The sequence below is a fragment of the Prenolepis imparis genome, unplaced genomic scaffold (genome assembly GCF_030444845.1).
Source record: "Prenolepis imparis isolate NDT839.2.m4 unplaced genomic scaffold, iyPreImpa1.0 SCAF_6, whole genome shotgun sequence".
Lineage (NCBI taxonomy): Eukaryota > Metazoa > Arthropoda > Insecta > Hymenoptera > Formicidae > Prenolepis > Prenolepis imparis.
The window spans coordinates 13,548,330-13,570,163 of NW_028141164.1; positions in this window are offsets into that span (position 1 = coordinate 13,548,330).

Consider the following 21,834-nt stretch of genomic DNA (forward strand, 5'->3'; position numbering starts at 1 on the left):
TACGCTGGTGTCTGCATGGTACCAAAAGATTTTGTAATCAATGTACTAATAAAATGTATAATCGATGAATTTTTGGCTCGTCTTAAAATATTAGAAATTAATACTTTTTTGCCGCTGACCCTATGTGACGCATCCTTATTTTATGTATATCAAATGAAAAAGTTTGTACGCTGGTGTCTGCTTGGTACCAAAAGATTCTGTAATCAATGGACTAGTGAAATGTATAATCGATGAATTTTTGGCTCGTCTTAAAATATTAGAATTCGATATGTTTTTGACGCGGACCCTGTGCGACGCATCCTTATTTTATGTATATCATATTAAAAAATTTGTACGCTGGTGTCTGCATGGTACCAAAAGATTCTGTAATCAATGTACTAATAAAATGTATAATCGATGAATTTTTGGCTCTTCTTAAAATATTAGAAATTAATACTTTTTTGCCGCTGACCCTATACGACGCATATTTATTTTGTGGATATCATATTAAAAAATTTGTACGCTGGTGTCTGCATGGTACCAATAGATTCTGTAATCAATGTACTATTAAAATGTATAATCGATGAATTTTTGGCTCGTCTTAAAATACTAGAAATCTATACATTTTTGCCGTTTATCGTATGCAACGCATCCTTATATTATGTATATCAAATTAAAAAATTTGTACGCTGGTGTCTGCTTGGTACCAAATAATTCTGTAATCAATGTACTATTAAAATGTATAATCGATGAATTTTTGGCTCATCTTAAAATATTAGAAATTAATCCTTTTTTTCAGCTGTCCCTATGCGACGCATCCTTATTAAATGTATATCATATTAAAAAATTTGTACGCTGGTGTCTGCATGGTACCAAAAGATTCTGTAATCAATGTACTAATAAAAAGTATAGTCGATGAATTTTTGGCTCGTCTTAAAATATTAGAATTCGATACGTTTTTGACGCAGACCCTGTGCGACGCATCCTTATTTTATGTATATCATATTAAAAAATGTGTACGCTGGTGTCTGCATGGTACCAAAAGATTCTGTAATAAATGTACTAATAAAAAGTATAATCGATGAATTTTTGGCTCGTCTTAAAATATTAGAATTCGATACGTTTTTGACGCGGACCCTGTGCGACGCATCCTTATTTTATGTATATCAAATGAAAAAATTTGTACGCTGGTGTCTGCGTGGTACCAAAAGATTCTGTAATCAATGTACTATTAAAATGTATAATCGATGAATTTTTGGCTCGCCTTTAAATATTAAATATCGATACTTTTTTGACGCGGACCCTGTGCGACGCATCCTTATTTAGTGTATATCAAATTAAAAAATTTGTACGCTGGTGTCTGCTTGGTACCAAATAATTCTGTAATCAATGTACTATTAAAATGTATAATCGATGAATTTTTGGCTCGTCTTAAAATATTACAAATTCATACTTTTTTTCAGCTGACCCTATGCGACGCATCCTTATTTAATGTATATATTATTAAAAAATTTGTACGCTGGTGTGTGCATGGTACCAAAAGATTCTGTAATCAATGTACTAATAAAATGTATAATCGATGAATTTTTGTCTCGTCTTAAAATATTAGAAATTAATACTTTTTTGCCGCTGACCCTATGCGACGCATCCTTATTTTATGTATATCTAATGAAAAAGTTTGTACGCTGGTGTCTGCTTGGTACCAAAAAATTCTGTAATCAATGGACTAGTGAAATGTATAATCGATGAATTTTTGGCTCGCCTTTAAATATTAAAAAACGATACTTTTTTGCCGCTGACCCTATGCGACGCATCCTTATTTTATGTATATCAATTTAAAAAGTTTGTACGCTGGTGTCTGCTTGATACCAAATAATTCTGTAATCAACGTACTATTAAAATGTATAATCGATGAATTTTTGGCTCGTCTTAAAATATTACAAATTCATACTTTTTTTCAGCTGACCCTATGCGACGCATCCTTATTTAATGTATATATTATTAAAAAATTTGTACGCTGGTGTGTGCATGGTACCAAAAGATTCTGTAATCAATGTACTAATAAAATGTATAATCGATGAATTTTTGTCTCGTCTTAAAATATTAGAAATTAATACTTTTTTGCCGCTGACCCTATGCGACGCATCCTTATTTTATGTATATCTAATGAAAAAGTTTGTACGCTGGTGTCTGCTTGGTACCAAAAAATTCTGTAATCAATGGACTAGTGAAATGTATAATCGATGAATTTTTGGCTCGCCTTTAAATATTAAAAAACGATACTTTTTTGCCGCTGACCCTATGCGACGCATCCTTATTTTATGTATATCAATTTAAAAAGTTTGTACGCTGGTGTCTGCTTGGTACCAAAAGATTCTGTAATCAATGTACTATAAAAATGTATAATCGATGAATTTTTGGCTCGTCAAAAATATTAGAAATCGATACATTTTTGCCGCTGATCGTATGCAACGCATCCTTATTTTATGTATATCAAATTAAAAAATTTGTACGCTGGTGTCTGCATGTTACCAAAAGATTCTGTAATCAATGTACTAATAAAATGTATAATCGATGAATTTTTGGCTCGTCTTAAAATATTAGAAATTAATACTTTTTTGCCGCTGACCCTTTGTGACGCATCCTTATTTTATGTATATCAAATGAAAAAGTTTGTACGCTGGTGTCTGCTTGGTACCAAAAGATTCTGTAATAAATGGACTAGTGAAATGTATAATCGATGAATTTTTGGCTCGTCTTAAAATATTAGAATTCGATATGTTTTTGACGCGGACCCTGTGCGACGCATCCTTATTTAGTATATATAAAATTAAAAAATATGTACGCTGGTGTCTGCTTGGTACCAAAAGATTCTGTAATCAATGTACTATAAAAATGTATAATCGATGAATTTTTGGATCGTCAAAAATATTAGAAATCGATACATTTTTGCCGCTAATCGTATGCAACGCATCCTTATTTTATGTATATCATATTAAAAAATTTGTATGCTGGTGTCTGCTTGATACCAAATAATTCTGTAATCAATGTACTATTAAAATGTATAATCGATGAATTTTTGGCTCGTCTTAAATTATTACAAATTGATACTATTTTCAGCTGACCCTATGCGACGCATCCTTATTTAATGTATATCATATTAAAAAATTTGTACGCTGGTGTCTGCATGGTACCAAAAGATTCTGTAATCAATGTACTAATAAAATGTATAATCGATGAATTTTTGGCTCTTCTTAAAATATTAGAAATTAATACTTTTTTGCCGCTGACCCTATACGACGCATATTTATTTTGTGGATATCATATTAAAAAATTTGTACGCTGGTGTCTGCATAGTACCAATAGATTCTGTAATCAATGTACTATTAAAATATATAATCGATGAATTTTTGGCTCGTCTTAAAATACTAGAAATCTATACATTTTTGCCGTTTATCGTATGCAACGCATCCTTATATTATGTATATCAAATTAAAAAATTTGTACGCTGGTGTCTGCTTGGTACCAAATAATTCTGTAATCAATGTACTGTTAAAATGTATAATCGATGAATTTTTGGCTCCTCTTAAAATATTAGAAATTAATCCTTTTTTTCAGCTGTCCCTATGCGACGCATCCTTATTAAATGTATATCATATTAAAAAATTTGTACGCTGGTGTCTGCATGGTACCAAAAGATTCTGTAATCAATGTACTAATAAAAAGTATAATCGATGAATTTTTGGCTCGTCTTAAAATATTAGAATTCCATACGTTTTTGACGCGGACCCTGTGCGACGCATCCTTATTTTATGTATATCAAATGAAAAAATTTGTACGCTGGTGTCTGCGTGGTACCAAAAGATTCTGTAATCAATGTACTATTAAAATGTATAATCGATGAATTTTTGGCTCGTCTTAAAATATTACAAATTGATATTTTTTTTCAGCTGACCCTATGCGACGCATCCTTATTAAATGTATATCATATTAAAAAATTTGTACGCTGGTGTCTGCATGGTACCAAAAGATTCTGTAATCAATGTACTAATAAAAAGTATAATCGATGAATTTTTGGCTCGTCTTAAAATATTAGAATTCGATACGTTTTTGACGCGGACCCTGTGCGACGCATCCTTATTTTATGTATATCATATTAAAAAATGTGTACGCTGGTGTCTGCTTGGTACCAAAAGATTCTGTAATCAATGGAATATGGAAATGTATAATCAAAGAATTTTTAACTCGTCTTTAAATATTAATAGAAATCTATACTTTTTTGACGCGGACCCTGTGCGATGCATCCTTATTTTAGGTTTATCAAATTAAAAAATTTGTACGCTGGTGTCTGATTGATACCAAATAATTCTGTAATCAATGTACTATTAAAATGTATAATCTATGAATTTTTGGCTCGTCTTAAAATATTACAAATTGATACTTTTTTTCAGCTGACCCTATGCGACGCATCCTTATTTAATGTATATCATATTAAAAAATTTGTACGCTGGTGTCTGCATGGTACCAAAAGATTCTGTAATCAATGTACTAATAAAATGTATAATCGATGAATTTTTGGCTCGTCTTAAAATATTAGAAATTAATACTTTTTTGCCGCTGACCCTATGTGACGCATCCTTATTATATGTATATCAAATGAAAAAGTTTGTACGCTGGTGTCTGCTTGGTACCAAAAGATTCTGTAATCAATGGACTAGTGAAATGTATAATCGATGAATTTTTGGCTCGTCTTAAAATATTAGAATTCGATATGTTTTTGACGCGGACCCTGTGCGACGCATCTTTATTTTATGTATATCATATTAAAAAATTTGTACGCTGGTGTCTGCATGGTACCAAAAGATTCTGTAATCAATGTACTATTAAAATGTACAATCGATGAATTTTTGGCTCGTCTTTAAATATTAAATATCGATATTTTTTTGACGCGGACCCTGTGCGACGCATCCTTATTTAGTGTATATTAAATTAAAAAATATGTACGCTGGTGTCTGCTTGGTACCAAAAGATTCTGTAATCAATGTACTATAAAAATGTATAATCGATGAATTTTTGGATCGTCAAAAATATTAGAAATCGATACATTTTTGCAGCTGATCGTATGCAACGCTTCCTTATTTTATGTATATCATATTAAAAAATTTGTACGCTTGTGTCTGCTTGATATCAAATAATTCTGTAATCAATGTACTATTAAAATGTATAATCGATGAATTTTTGGCTCGTCTTAAATTATTACAAATTGATACTTTTTTTCAGCTGACCCTATGCGACGCATCCTTATTTAGTGTATATCAAATTAAAAAATTTGTACGCTGGTGTCTGCTTGGTACCAAAAGATTCTGTAATCAATGGACTAGTGAAATGTATAATCGATGAATTTTTGGCTCGCCTTTAAATATTAAAAATCGATACTTTTTTGTCACTGACCCTATGCGACGCATCCTTATTTTATGAATATCAATTGAAAAAGTTTGTATGCTGGTGTCTGCTTGGTACCAAAACATTCTGTAATCAATGGAATATTGAAATGTATAATCGATGAATTTTTGGCTCGTCTTAAAATACTAGAAATCTATACTTATTTGACGCGGACCCTATGCGACGCATCTTTAGTTTATGTTTATCAAATTAAAAAATTTGTACGCTGGTGCCTGCTTGGTACCAAATAATTCTGTAATCAATGTACTATTAAAATGTATAATCGATGAATTTTTAGCTCTTCTTTTAATATTAGAAATCGATACTCTTTTGACGCGGACCCTGTGCGACGCATACTTATTTTATGTTTATTAAATTAAAAAATTTGTACGCTGGTGTCTGCTTGATACCAAATAATTCTGTAATCAATGTACTATTAAAATGTATAATCGATGAATTTTTGGCTCGTCTTAAATTATTACAAATTGATACTATTTTCAGCTGACCCTATGCGACGCATCCTTATTTAATGTATATCATATTAAAAAATTTGTACGCTGATGTCTGCTTGGTACCAAATAATTCTGTAATCAATGTACTATTAAAATGTATAATCGATGAATTTTTGGCTCATCTTAAAATATTAGAAATTAATCCTTTTTTTCAGCTGTCCCTATGCGACGCATCCTTATTAAATGTATATCATATTAAAAAATTTGTACGCTGGTGTCTGCATGGTACCAAAAGATTCTGTAATCAATGTACTAATAAAAAGTATAGTCGATGAATTTTTGGCTCGTCTTAAAATATTAGAATTCCATACGTTTTTGACGCGGACCCTGTGCGACGCATCCTTATTTTATGTATATCAAATGAAAAAATTTGTACGCTGGTGTCTGCGTGGTACCAAAAGATTCTGTAATCAATGTACTATTAAAATGTATAATCGATGAATTTTTGGCTCGTCTTAAAATATTACAAATTGATATTTTTTTTCAGCTGACCCTATGCGACGCATCCTTATTAAATGTATATCATATTAAAAAATTTGTACGCTGGTGTCTGCATGGTACCAAAAGATTCTGTAATCAATGTACTAATAAAAAGTATAATCGATGAATTTTTGGCTCGTCTTAAAATATTAGAATTCGATACGTTTTTGACGCGGACCCTGTGCGACGCATCCTTATTTTATGTATATCAAATGAAAAAATTTGTACGCTGGTGTCTGCGTGGTACCAAAAGATTCTGTAATCAATGTACTATAAAATGTATAATCGATGAATTTTTGGCTCGCCTTTAAATATTAAAAATCGATACTTTTTTGACGCGGACCCTGTGCGACGCATCCTTATTTAGTGTATATCAAATTAAAAAATTTGTACGCTGGTGTCTGCATGGTACCAAAAGATTCTGTAATCAATGTACTAATAAAATGTATAATCGATGAATTTTTGGCTCGTCTTAAAATATTAGAAATTAATACTTTTTTGCCGCTGACCCTATGTGACGCATCCTTATTATATGTATATCAAATGAAAAAGTTTGTACGCTGGTGTCTGCTTGGTACCAAAAGATTCTGTAATCAATGGACTAGTGAAATGTATAATCGATGAATTTTTGGCTCGTCTTAAAATATTAGAATTCGATACGTTTTTGACGCGGACCCTGTGCGACGCATCCTTATTTTATGTATATCAAATGAAAAAATTTGTACGCTGGTGTCTGCGTGGTACCAAAAGATTCTGTAATCAATGTACTATTAAAATGTATAATCGATGAATTTTTGGCTCGCCTTTAAATATTAAAAATCGATACTTTTTTGACGCGGACCCTGTGCGACGCATCCTTATTTAGTGTATATTAAATTAAAAAATATGTACGCTGGTGTCTGCTTGGTACCAAAAGATTCTGTAATCAATGTACTATAAAAATGTATAATCGATGAATTTTTGGATCGTCAAAAATATTAGAAATCGATACATTTTTGCCGCTGATCGTATGCAACGCATCCTTATTTTATGTATATCATATTAAAAAATTTGTACGCTTGTGTCTGCTTGATATCAAATAATTCTGTAATCAATGTACTATTAAAATGTATAATCGATGAATTTTTGGCTCGTCTTAAATTATTACAAATTGATACTTTTTTTCAGCTGACCCTATGCGACGCATCCTTATTTAGTGTATATCAAATTAAAAAATTTGTACGCTGGTGTCTGCTTGGTACCAAAAGATTCTGTAATCAATGGACTAGTGAAATGTATAATCGATGAATTTTTGGCTCGCCTTTAAATATTAAAAATCGATACTTTTTTGTCACTGACCCTATGCGACGCATCCTTATTTTATGAATATCAATTGAAAAAGTTTGTATGCTGGTGTCTGCTTGGTACCAAAACATTCTGTAATCAATGGAATATTGAAATGTATAATCGATGAATTTTTGGCTCGTCTTAAAATACTAGAAATCTATACTTATTTGACGCGGACCCTATGCGACGCATCTTTAGTTTATGTTTATCAAATTAAAAAATTTGTACGCTGGTGCCTGCTTGGTACCAAATAATTCTGTAATCAATGTACTATTAAAATGTATAATCGATGAATTTTTAGCTCTTCTTTTAATATTAGAAATCGATACTCTTTTGACGCGGACCCTGTGCGACGCATACTTATTTTATGTTTATTAAATTAAAAAATTTGTACGCTGGTGTCTGCTTGATACCAAATAATTCTGTAATCAATGTACTATTAAAATGTATAATCGATGAATTTTTGGCTCGTCTTAAATTATTACAAATTGATACTATTTTCAGCTGACCCTATGCGACGCATCCTTATTTAATGTATATCATATTAAAAAATTTGTACGCTGGTGTCTGCATGGTACCAAAAGATTCTGTAATCAATGTACTAATAAAATGTATAATCGATGAATTTTTGGCTCTTCTTAAAATATTAGAAATTAATACTTTTTTGCCGCTGACAATATACGACGCATATTTATTTTGTGGATATCATATTAAAAAATTTGTACGCTGGTGTCTGCATGGTACCAATAGATTCTGTAATCAATGTACTATTAAAATGTATAATCGATGAATTTTTGGCTCGTCTTAAAATACTAGAAATCTATACATTTTTGCCGTTTATCGTAAGCAACGCATCCTTATATTATGTATATCAAATTAAAAAATTTGTACGCTGATGTCTGCTTGGTACCAAATAATTCTGTAATCAATGTACTATTAAAATGTATAATCGATGAATTTTTGGCTCATCTTAAAATATTAGAAATTAATCCTTTTTTTCAGCTGTCCCTATGCGACGCATCCTTATTAAATGTATATCATATTAAAAAATTTGTACGCTGGTGTCTGCATGGTACCAAAAGATTCTGTAATCAATGTACTAATAAAAAGTATAGTCGATGAATTTTTGGCTCGTCTTAAAATATTAGAATTCGATACGTTTTTGACGCGGACCCTGTGCGACGCATCCTTATTTTATGTATATCATATTAAAAAATGTGTACGCTGGTGTCTGCTTGGTACCAAAAGATTCTGTAATCAATGGAATATGGAAATGTATAATCAAAGAATTTTTAACTCGTCTTTAAATATTAATAGAAATCTATACTTTTTTGACGCGGACCCTGTGCGATGCATCCTTATTTTAGGTTTATCAAATTAAAAAATTTGTACGCTGGTGTCTGATTGATACCAAATAATTCTGTAATCAATGTACTATTAAAATGTATAATCTATGAATTTTTGGCTCGTCTTAAAATATTACAAATTGATACTTTTTTTCAGCTGACCCTATGCGACGCATCCTTATTTAATGTATATCATATTAAAAAATTTGTACGCTGGTGTCTGCATGGTACCAAAAGATTCTGTAATCAATGTACTAATAAAATGTATAATCGATGAATTTTTGGCTCGTCTTAAAATATTAGAAATCTATACTTTTTTGACACGGACCCTATGCGACGCATCCTTATTTTATGTAAATCAAATGAAAAAGTATGTACGCTGGTGTCTGCTTGGTACCAAAAGATTCTGTAATGAATGTACTATTAAAATGTTTATTCGATGAATTTTTGGCTCGTCTTAAAATATTAGAAATCTATACTTTTTTGACACGGACCCTATGCGACGCATCCTTATTTTATGTATATCAAATGAAAAAGTTTGTACGCTGGTGTCTGCTTGGTACCAAAGGATTCTGTATTCAATGTACTATTAAAATGTATAATCTATGAATTTTTGGCTCGTCTTAAAATATTAGAAATTGATACTTTTTTCCGCTGACCCTATGCGCCGCATCCTTATTTTATGTATATCAAATGAAATAGTTTGTACGCTAGTGTCTGCTTGGTACCTAAAGATTCTGTAATCAATGGACTATTGAAATGTATAATCGATGAATTTTTGTCTCTCCTTTAAATATTAAAAATCGATACTTGTTTGACGCTGACCCTGTGCGACGCATCCTTATTTAATGTATATCAAAAAAAAAATTTGTTCGCTGGTGTCTGCTTGGTACCAAATAATTCTGTAATCAATGTGTTATTAAAATGTATAATCGATGAATTTTTGGCTCGTCTTAAAATATTAGAAATCGATACTTTTTAGACGCGGACTTTATGCGACGCATCCTTATTTTATGTATATCAAATGAAAAAGTTTGTACGCTGGTATCTGCTTGGTACCAAAAGATTCTGTAATCAATGGACTATTGTAATGTATAATCGATGAATTTTTGTTCGTCTTTAAAAAAAAAATAATCGCAGATAAAGTATTATAACAAAATATTTATAACATGTTACTATTTAATTATTATAACCTATTATTTTACAATTTAATTAGCAAATTAAGGCTTTATTCTTTTGACAGTAATCAGCTGATTAAAACGTTAATTTGATAATAAAAAAAATTCTAAAATAATATTATGCTATAAAAATTAAAAGAATAACATGTTTTAAATAATATTTATAGTTCCTTAAACTCGATTAAAATTTCTTGACAGTTATTAACTGATTTCTGTCCAAAAATATTATTACAAAACCTGTAATATATCATATACTCGAAATTCATCATCACTTGGCTCTTCCATTATATTATCGAATGCTTCGATATGGTTAAATGGTCCTTTGACAATGTTTGACGGATAAGGAAGAAGAGATTTTTCGTTCATATATAAACATTTTGTATATTTGAAATCTTCCGCATTACTAAAAATATAATAATAATAAATAAAATAATAATATTTATATAACAATGTATAAAAAATGGTATAAAAAAATATACATTTGTACATATTTATATACATACATGTATACATATATGTATGTATAAAGAATGTCATTGTAATCAATCCACGATTTGTCTAGAATTTGCAATAAATATAAGCTATTTAAAGAAATTGTAATTCTGTGTCACTTGAGCAACAAATTTCACTTTTAAAAATTATCACAGATTGACAGTCAAAAAATTTTATATAAAAAATTGTAAAAAATTGCCTAACATTTTTTTAAATATTAATTTTTTTTAAACATATTACTTTTATAATTTTGCCTATAAGGTCAATTTGTCATTTTGTACGTATCATCATAGAGTTATCAAAACATTATTAATATTTATCAATAAAATGTAATTTATAATATAAATTTTTTTATTAAAATATATGTGCTAAATCTATTCGAATTAATAATAAATAAGATAAAGAAGATAAAGAAGGTAATCACATTTTTATACAAACGCAATATTGCATTAGAAATGTAAAATTGTACATTTTCTTTAATACATATATGCACATGTACGTTTACAATTCCACATAATATATTTTATATCAAATTATAATTTATTTTTTGATATTTAAAATTTAGAATAATAAACACTTTGTAAAGTCTATATTTATATACTAATATAAATTAAAAATTTTATGTGAAAAAATTATGAAGTATGTCAACATGTCAAAATAAATTATAAGAAATATCAAAAACTGTTAATTTTTTTAATGAGTTTATCTAAATATATGAATGTGTTTATGTGTAAAACAAACAAGAAAGTGATTTTTGTAATAAATATATATTGTTCTATTATATTAAAAAATTTCAAGATGACACTTTGATCTTATGTCTAAAAGAAAGAAATTTTGATCATTATTCTGTGTGTGTGTGTGTGCGTGTGTGTGCGCGCGCGCGTGTGAATAAATTTAAATAAATTTAAATTATACAAAATATATATAGTCTGTCATAAAAGTTATGTACTTGATTTTCTCTTTTTATATGAAGCGTCACTTATGAGTGCATATATTTATTTGAAGCTTAAACTTTTAACTTGCAACTCAAAATATTCTATATCAAACGGACGGCTGGGTCATGAATTCTAGAATTCTAGAATTAATTTGATGGTATCTTTTGTATACGCGTCAGAAAAATATTATGGAGCAATGAACGCTACTATTTCGGGGTTCTCAATTGTCTGTGGGGCAAGATTCGTCGGGTTCGGTTAGAATACTGACAATGAGAGTAAGATCTTGGTCGTTGCTGCTCCGATAACGCTATGGGGCACAAATCAAAAATTATACACGTCTCCCCGGACAAGAAAGGAATTGTAGTTTATAATGACTATCCCTCATATTCACATTTAGCTCCCTGCGACTTCTGGCTATTCTCTAACAAAAGATGGCTATGAAAAAAGTATTACGACACGGTACCAAATATATCAAAAGTTTTGACCGACATTTTGAACGAATATTGTGTGTACTATTTACCCCAAATGAATCTTTAATAGTTTTATTTTAAATACACACACATAAACATACATATGTATATATGAGTTTTCATATACATATATGTATATGAAAAAATGTAAATACAAAAAATATTGAAAAAGCCCTTAATCTAAAATTATACATACTAATTCGGGTTCCATAAGATTTCAGTAGCATAATCTCTGTAATAATTGACATAATTATTTGGTATTAAATTGCAGTGTATGCCGAGTCTTCTGGCAACAATGTGAAATGTAACAGTTAGAAGATTCATTCGAAACACGACGAAACACTATACACATACAATATAAATTATCTTCTAATAGACTCTAATCGAATCTACAATAAAAATATGTATTTTTTACGATATTGTAAGAGGTGTAATAATAGCTCAAGTCAATTTATTGATGTTGGAGTTTGATTAGTTGTTAATAAAGTTTAAAAAAAGACTTTGGGGCAGGAGAATAACTTGTTTTGAAACAATTCTTAAATTTTATAATATTAATTATTATTATTATTTTAATTATGACTTGTCGTTAGCATGTATTTTGTTCTTATGTAAATGTAAAGTTATTTAATTAGATTAGTTATATATTTGATAAAGTTATAATACTTGGAGAGGATAAATGAAAGAGGATAAAAGAATGAGTCGATATAATTCTACATTTTTAATATTTTATATTATATTTAGTTCCATATATTTTTACAAAAAATTTTTATATTACGATGTTAATATTGTATGTTTAATTCTGCCATTTTTAGGAAACACTATAAATCTTTAAGGAAAAAATTATTTTTATAATTTAATAAATTTAATATTAGATTATTGTAATTTTAATACACACATTTATATTTAAGAACTGCATCTTCCACAAAGATACATGTATATAAACTATTGATTCGAAAACTTTTCCAGAAGTATATCGTTCGGATATTGTTCTGCTAGGCTATCATTTGGTACGTAATGAGTATCTTCGAATCTAGAAAAGTATCGTCCTATTTCTATATTATTGATCCATTTTGGTGAACATATGAATATATTCTAAAATAAAAAAAAGCTTTAGTTTACAATGTATAGACAAAAAAAATCATAAAAAATATGTGATTTATAAAAATGTCACTAATATTCATACCTTGTCGCACATAACATATTCTATTATTTTCAGTAAGAATTATGTAATGCGGTTGATATAAATTATTTGCAGATTTTTTACATTTGCAAATGTGATAATAATATTCGTAGCATTGACGTAAATACGGAAACATAAGGGTATCTTCCATTTTAGATCTGAACTTAGAATCACATCGAGTATTCCATCCAACTATTACACCATCTTGATTTTTTATTTCTCTACTATAGAATTTGCATAAATGTGTTACGATCATTCCAACTGAAAATTTAATTCCTTTTTTCCTTTTTTTTAATTGTTGTCTTTCGTCAGAAGTCTGTGCGTGTGTAGAAAATGTAATATAGATAATTATATAATTAAAATAGTTACTTTTTATACTATTATATAAATATTAAAATACATTTTACGATATAAAGTAAAGTACCTTGTAATATTTCTGTATTCAGTTTCAATATTTATATTTTCAATTCCTTTCAAACATTGGATTAGATAATTATTTAAGAAATTGACATTCCATATGCCATGTATTTTATGACGTTCAAGTTTTATACGAAAATGAATAACCATGTAACATGCTAATATTATCTAAAAAAAGAAACAAAATTTTGCTTACAGATAAAAAAGTTTATTATTGTTACTCATTGTAAAATATGTTGACTTATTAACTTATTATTAACATACCTGCAATTGTTCATGTTCGTTATCTTTAATAGTACATCTATAATTGGCAAGCGATAAATGATTTAATGGATTAATTGCACCGTTAAAGTTATAGTTACATGATCCTTTGATAATATTTGTTGGATAAGGAAGATGGAACTCTCTCTCTCCCTTGTCCCTCATATATAAATATTTTGTATATTCGAAATTTCTTGCATTACTAAAAACATAATAAAAAATAAAAAAATAATATTCATATCTAAAATATAAGAAAGATAATAAAAAAATATACATTTATATACATATATTTTATGTTATACATACATAGGATGTCCCAGGATTTACCCGACAAATAGCGAAAACATATTTATTAAGGCTCCTTGGTCCTCGCCGCGACCATGTAGTATTATGATATCAGAAGCGAGAAAATACACGCTGAAAGTTTTTGCATGCCATATTTCTAGATAAAAAGATATTTTGATGAAACACAACTTCAAATGGTTTTAGCACACTTTTAAAATATTCCGAAAATTATCCTTTTCCCTTTATAACCAATCAACAGCTGTAAAATGACTGTAATATAAAACTCAGTTCGTCTGATCCTTTGCAAGTGCGCTGTCATTCCGCATGACCGCATGACAACGTCTGATGTTTCAATTCATTTACGGTTATTGATTGACTGTCAAGAGAAAAAAATAGTTTTCAGAGTATTTTAAAAGTGTGCTAGAACTATCTGAAATTGTGTGTTTCATCAAAACATCTTTTTAGTAGAACATGAAATAGGCAACAACGAATTTTCCATTGCAAGAAACATTATTGAAACAATTTAGTAACGCATTTTAAAATATCGTTCTTGCTATAGAATACGATAGAATACGAAACTTATTGCAGTACAAAGAACTAATTCTAAAGTACTAATTCTATGTGAAATTGGATTTTGGTTAAATCAGCTGATTTTCTTATATGTTTTGTAGTTTATGATCTGCTGAACAAAAGATATAATAGCTTTATAGTTAAATAATGGACAGTTATTGAGTTACAGCTAGTCAAACAACTCGAGTTTTTCATGCTTTACTGTAAATCAGTACTGTCTATTATTCATCTTTAAGCCTATTATATTTTTTGTTCAGCAAGTCATAATAAGCTACAATATATATATAAAAAATCAGCTGATTTTATCAAGATTCAATATTATATAAAATTAGTGCAGGGTTTTTGAATCTAAATTTTGTAATAAAGCATTTCTCTAGCCAAACTTCAAATAACATTTTTTTCTTATTTTTATTAATAGAATATGCTCCCACAATTTGTCCGTTAAATCCTGAGACACCCTGTATAAAGAGTATTAATGTAATCGATTCACGATTTTTCTAGCATTTGCAATAGACTAAAAAATATTGTTTATAAATCTGTCAATTAAGCAAAAAATTTCACTCTTAACAATTATCAAAGATTTACAATAAAAAATTGTTTATATAAAAACAAAAAAAGTTGCCTAATATTTTCTTTATTCTTTTCAAATAGATTACAATTATAATTTTGTTAATACAGTCAGTTTGTTATTTTGTACCTCTTATCAAAGCGTTATCCAATAATTCATAATATTTCAATAAAATTTATAAAATATAACTTCTTATTAAAATATATGCTAAATCTGTTTGAAAAAATAATAAATATGTAGGATCGATTGATGATCATATTCTTATACAAACGCAATATTTCCTTAGAAATATAAAATTGTACATTTTCTTTAATGCATACGCACATGTACGTATAATTCTACATTCCTTATATGAATATATATAATATATTTTTTGATATCTAAAATTTAATAAATACCTTGTATAGAACATATTTACATACTAATATAAATTAGAAACTTTACGTAAAAATAAATTATGAGATATGTCAACATATCAAAATTAATTATGAAAGATATCAAAAATTGTTAATTCTTTTACTGAGTTTACCTAAATATATGAATGTGTTTATGTGTAAAACAAACAAGAAACAGTGATGTTTGCAAAATAAAATTATATTGTTCTATTTAAAAATTTCAAAATGACTGATTTCATGTCTGAAAAAAAGAAATTTTGCATATTCTTCTATATATATACGCGCGCGCGCGCGTGTGTGTGTGTGTGTGTGCGTGCGTGTGTGTTTATATGTATATGTGAGTATACATATATGTATATGAGAATGTATGAATATAAAAATAAAAACTAAAAAATTGAAAAAGCTAAAATTATACTTACTAATTCAGATTCCATAAGACAGCAAAATAACTACCCCTTAATATTGAAGTGCAGTGTATGCCGAGTCTTCTGGCAACAACGTGAAATGTAACAGGTAGAAGATGCCTTCGAACAAATTCTGAAATCTAAATCATAAATATTAAAAAAATTTTATTTAATATTTATAAGGTATAACACACTTGGTTATGCACTCGCCTAGCACATAATAATCTATGATTATATTTGACATAATTAAAAATAACTTACGCAATTTATATATTCGTCTTCCAGATCTAATGTATTCAATAATCGATGGACATCTAAATCAGAGAATATAAATTCTTCAAGAAGAGACATAATTTGCTCTACTTCTGTTGGATTCCAGAAATTGTCATAGATATTGTTATCTCTCCAAAAAGAAAATTGCTCATAAGATGTCGAACATATTGAATGCGCAGGATATTCATTTTTAAGGCGAGATAGTATTTTTTGAGTAACATTATGTAACCACGTTCTTATAACTGAATAAAACACATGTGGTCGAAAATATTGGGCCACAATGGTAAGCAGCTGTTCTAAAAGCTGCTTTTCCTTTGGCATGTTATAAAATTTGATTAATTTATATATAAATCGATATTGTTTTAGATAATAGGAAATTAGATCCAAGTAATATCTATTTGTCAAATTGTAATTGTGTTGTCTGCAAAAAAAATATATATATATATTTATATTTATATTTTATTAACTGTACGATTACACCGAATTATAATGTTAATAATAATATAGGTTATTGAATTCTACCGTGATAATTGGGCAGATATAATTCTATTCTATCAGTTCATCCAAAACAAAGTAATACATCATTGTATCTTTAGCTATGGAATGCAGAAGACGTTCTAATCCAATTTTTGTATTCTTTGTTAATATATTATCGGACATCAGAGACACATAATACTGCAGTTTTTTAATGCACTTTATACTTGCTTTTATTTTTTTCTCAAAATTTGAATGATCAAAATTTTTTATCTGTTTCTCTGCATTATATTTTTTTCTTGCAGTAGGACACCTAAAATTAAAATAGAAAATTCTAAATATTATATTAAATAACACACAATATCAGTAATGAACTTTATCTTTTAAAGAACATATAGATTTTTTAAATTAATACATACATTTTAATATTTAAAAAAATTATAGATAATAATACGGATCCACCTATTATCTATTTGATAGAGAAATATATATAATTATCACTTTACAAAATTAGTTTCTTTATTTAAATTAATTAATTTATCATTAATTTTTATATATATGATATAATATTATATATAATTATCAGTTTACACTAAATTAATTTTTTCATGAGTAATTTCTACTTTCAAATTGGACAAAAATCTATCTTTTTTGAAACATTTTCTTCAGAATTGTGATGGTAATTTAGATGATTACGAGTGGTGGAAGATGGATTACCGCATAGAGGGGTGCAAGTAATCGGAACATTATTACGGTTTTGTTGATACACGTTTTGTCAATATATTTTGAAAAACAATAAAAATTAACAGTACATCAACACAGCTTTAAAATCGAGGAGGCAAAAATTAATATAAAATAGAGTAAACGTATTATAATGATCGTGGTGTTTGACCTGAACGCGGTAATAGTTTTGGAAAGGCTGCCCTCAGAAAAAGGCAAGACGAGCGCCAGGGCGCTGTTTCGGGGGCATTGTTTTAAGGGCATGCGACGCATGTGTTTCGAATGTTTCGAGTATGTGTGAGGGTGTGTGAGTGTGGTGTGCGTAGGTCAGGGAAATTTGTATATATTTGTCAGCATCTCGTAATCTCGAACAAGAAGGATACATAAAATATGGAGATACGTCTTTTTTTATCCGTCCGAAATATTTCTTTGCTGTAGCTAAAAACAATAAATTTTTTGTGAAAAATAAAGGAATTGAGTCGTTCGCTCGAAGAACGACTTAAGTCGACTTAAATTTTTGCACAAAAAAATTGAAGATTCAACTAAATGATTCAATAAAATATTTTGCTACTCAGCAAAATAGGAACGTGTATATTAAAATATATAAAAGCTGAATAACATAATAATTAATAACTCGAATCACACAGTTGAATCTTTAATTCAATTTTTTTTGCAAAAACTTAAGTCGACTTAAGTCGTTCTTCGAGCGAACGACTCAATTATCAATTTTAAATTTGATTGTATATAATTATATTTATTGTAGAAATATTAAAAATTATTCATTTTAAAACTAATTAGACGAAATTTTATGAAAATAAAATAATAACTAGTTTAAGTTACAAGAAATTACTAATTCCTGCCAATTGTTATAAATAATTAATATATTAAATATTTTTTCAACAAAAAGTATATTTTAAAAAATTTTTTGAATAATGCTACTTTATTTTTATTTTATTTTAGAAGTATATATATATTAGTGTAACGCGTCGATTTTTTCGTAAATCTGTAGGAAGAATGTATAGTATGTTTTAAATAATATATAATGTTAAATATAATAAACATTATACAAATCATATTTCCGTTATTTTTAAAATTGTGCGGTTTTTTTTGTAAAGTAAATCATTGTAATAATGTATAATTTATAATTTTTTCTCTTTGTTCTAAAGGTTCAGAGTTTTTTCTCTGTGACGGATGCTATATCCTAGTAGTTTTTACCTGAGCAGTCCTAGGCCCATACTTTCTGCGCCACATGAACTTCTCGAACCTTAAATGATCTGACTTTGTTACATAGTCTTTATTTCAGTTTTACAGTTGAGTAGAATAGAAAATGCCTGTCACATTTTATCTTTTTGTTTCTGTTGAGTTTGAAAAAATTGTTACTTTAGCAATGTAAGTATATCTGTATACGTATATATAAGCAAATTAACATTTTCGCACAAATTTTAAAATGTAACATTTATAACAAAAATGTGATTTGCGTAATGTGGATTATATTCAACATTATGATTTATGTCATTCATATTTTATACATTCATTCTAGAAAGAATTTTCGTAGAAATCAAAGGGCTACTCGAACGAGCCAGTGACGACATCTCTTTTATTAAAAATATATACAAAAAAAAGATCATTGTTTCTCTATAAAATAAAAAATATGTACACTTTTAAAATAAATTGGAGAATAAAACAGCTTTATTTTAAAAATTTTACAAAATATATTATTTGATGAAAAGTTATTAAACATTTTAATTATTTATAACAATTGGAATTAGCAATTTCTTGTAACTTAAACAATTTATATAAAAATTTCTCTTATTAGCTTTAAAATGCGTCTTTAAATGTCTCTACGACAAATATAACTAGTAATTTATGTTTTTATAGTTAAGAATATTTTAAATTTTTATGAAAGTTTGTAATTTCTGCAAAAAATATTTTGGGTGAATAATATAATACATATTTCTTTATTTTATGTTTATTTTTACGTAAAAAAAGTTCCGATTAATTTAAATAATACGATTAATTTAAATAATATTAATGTTAAAAAATGTCGATTTTTGTCCAATTTGACTATTATGTATATTTTAATAATAAAATGTAGATAAAAAAAGCATAAAATTCTAATTCATGATAATAAGTCATGAGCAACGAGCAATAGCAAATTATTTTTATGAAACGTGCATAGCTTGGAATTGATCGACGTAACTTGTCGTGATCCATCATATTTTTGAATGCGTTAAGATTTGGGCTTTAATCCATACTTTATTATACAAATCTTTATTAAAATCTCAGCTCCTCATTACAATCGTATTACATTGTAATATTAGAAGCAACTTCGATGTGCAATAAAACAATTATAATAATAACAACACATAACTTCAATTTTATTTTTTTACTATTAGTTTTTTTTTACTTTTAGTTTTCGCAAAAATGTCTTGTTAAGTAAAAATTAAAGTTATAAAAAACATTCTTAAATTAAAAAAATTTATTAAAAAGTTATTAATTATATATAACAGAATAAAATAAATTTTTAAAATAAAAATGTACCTCTGGTAAAACTTCTTTTCCCAAAACTTATTATTGCTGCGTGTTATATGCTGAAATCTTTTACACGTGGAGGTAAAACTCTCGACATCTTCAATGCTGATGTTGTCGTTTCCCAAAATGATAACACTCACTTCGTCGGGCAAGGATGTTATTGCAGCCATCGAAAAAAATTCACAACCAATCGACGAAAAATCTCACAACGTTATTTAGTGTGGTTTTGTATCACTAATTTTATTTATATACTTATGTATATGAATATAAGAGCACAATATTTACTCCACTGTGATGCGTCAGCCACGAGCAGTGTCTCTTGTGTGAAACCTAAAAGGACCGTAGATGCACTCGCCTTCGAGGTACAAAGGTTCCAAACTATTTGATTTTGTGTGTGAATGTGTGTGTGTATGTTTTGTGTTGTGTTGTGTGTGTAAACGATCATTGCAGTAAAAAACTTCTCTGCTCTTATTGGTCAATGTGAACAATAAGTCACATTCCAAAAATTCCTTGAAAAATTTTCTATACAATCGCTTTTCACTGTCTGCGAGATTTGTGATTTTAAGGCTCCTGGGTGCTCACCGCGGCCATATTGGATTGTGACGTCAGAGGCGAGAAAGCACACGTTGAAAATTCTTAGATGCCATTTTTTAATGAAAAGATATTTCGATTAAACAGCACTTAAGATGGCTTTAGCACACTCTTAAAAACCCCCGAAAACTATTCTTTTCCTTTTATAATCAATCAACATCTGTAAAATGATCGAGATATCAGACTTTGACATGCGGAATGACTGCGCATGTGCAAAGACCAGACGGACTGGGCTTCATAATATTACATTTTACAGCTGTTGATTGATTATAAAGGGGAAAGGATAGTTTTCGGGGGTTTTTAAGAGTGTGCTAAAGCCATCGGAAGTGCTGTTTCATCGAAATATTTTTTTATTTCGAAATGGCATCTAAGAAATTTTAGCGTGTGTTTTCTCGCCTCTGACGTCACGATTTCGACATGGTCAGAAAGGAGCCAGGAGCCTTAAGACGATGATTATTATTTTTCATGACTTTCTATATTATTTTAAAGATAAAGGCCATTTTCATCAGATAAATATTTTATGTATGTATGCGTTATCTGATTTTTATCTAAATTTAAATGTTACGCGATTGAGTCATAATTTTTAAGAATTTTTGTAAATTTTCGTTACCTTAGATTGACGGTATATAATAATTATAAAATTATCTTCTTGTTCCTCTGTATTATTCTTCTCTCTTTGTTTAAATTTTTTTGTTTTAATTTCATATAATAATTTTTAATATTTTGCATATATGTATACTAGACGTCTTAAAATAATTATTATAATATTATAATATAAAATGACAACATGAAAAGGCGATTAAGTACGAGGATAGTGTTTAAGGTACAAATAAGAGTTTATTGACTACATGTGAATCGAAGCCGATGTAATATAAAAATCTATATAAAAAATTTTAATACGGACACATAGTGAGACATTTCTGCCATTTTTTTGGCTATCCTCAGCGCATTATAATTAAAATTAAAACAAAATGTAAAATATACTGGACGCTATTGAATAAAAT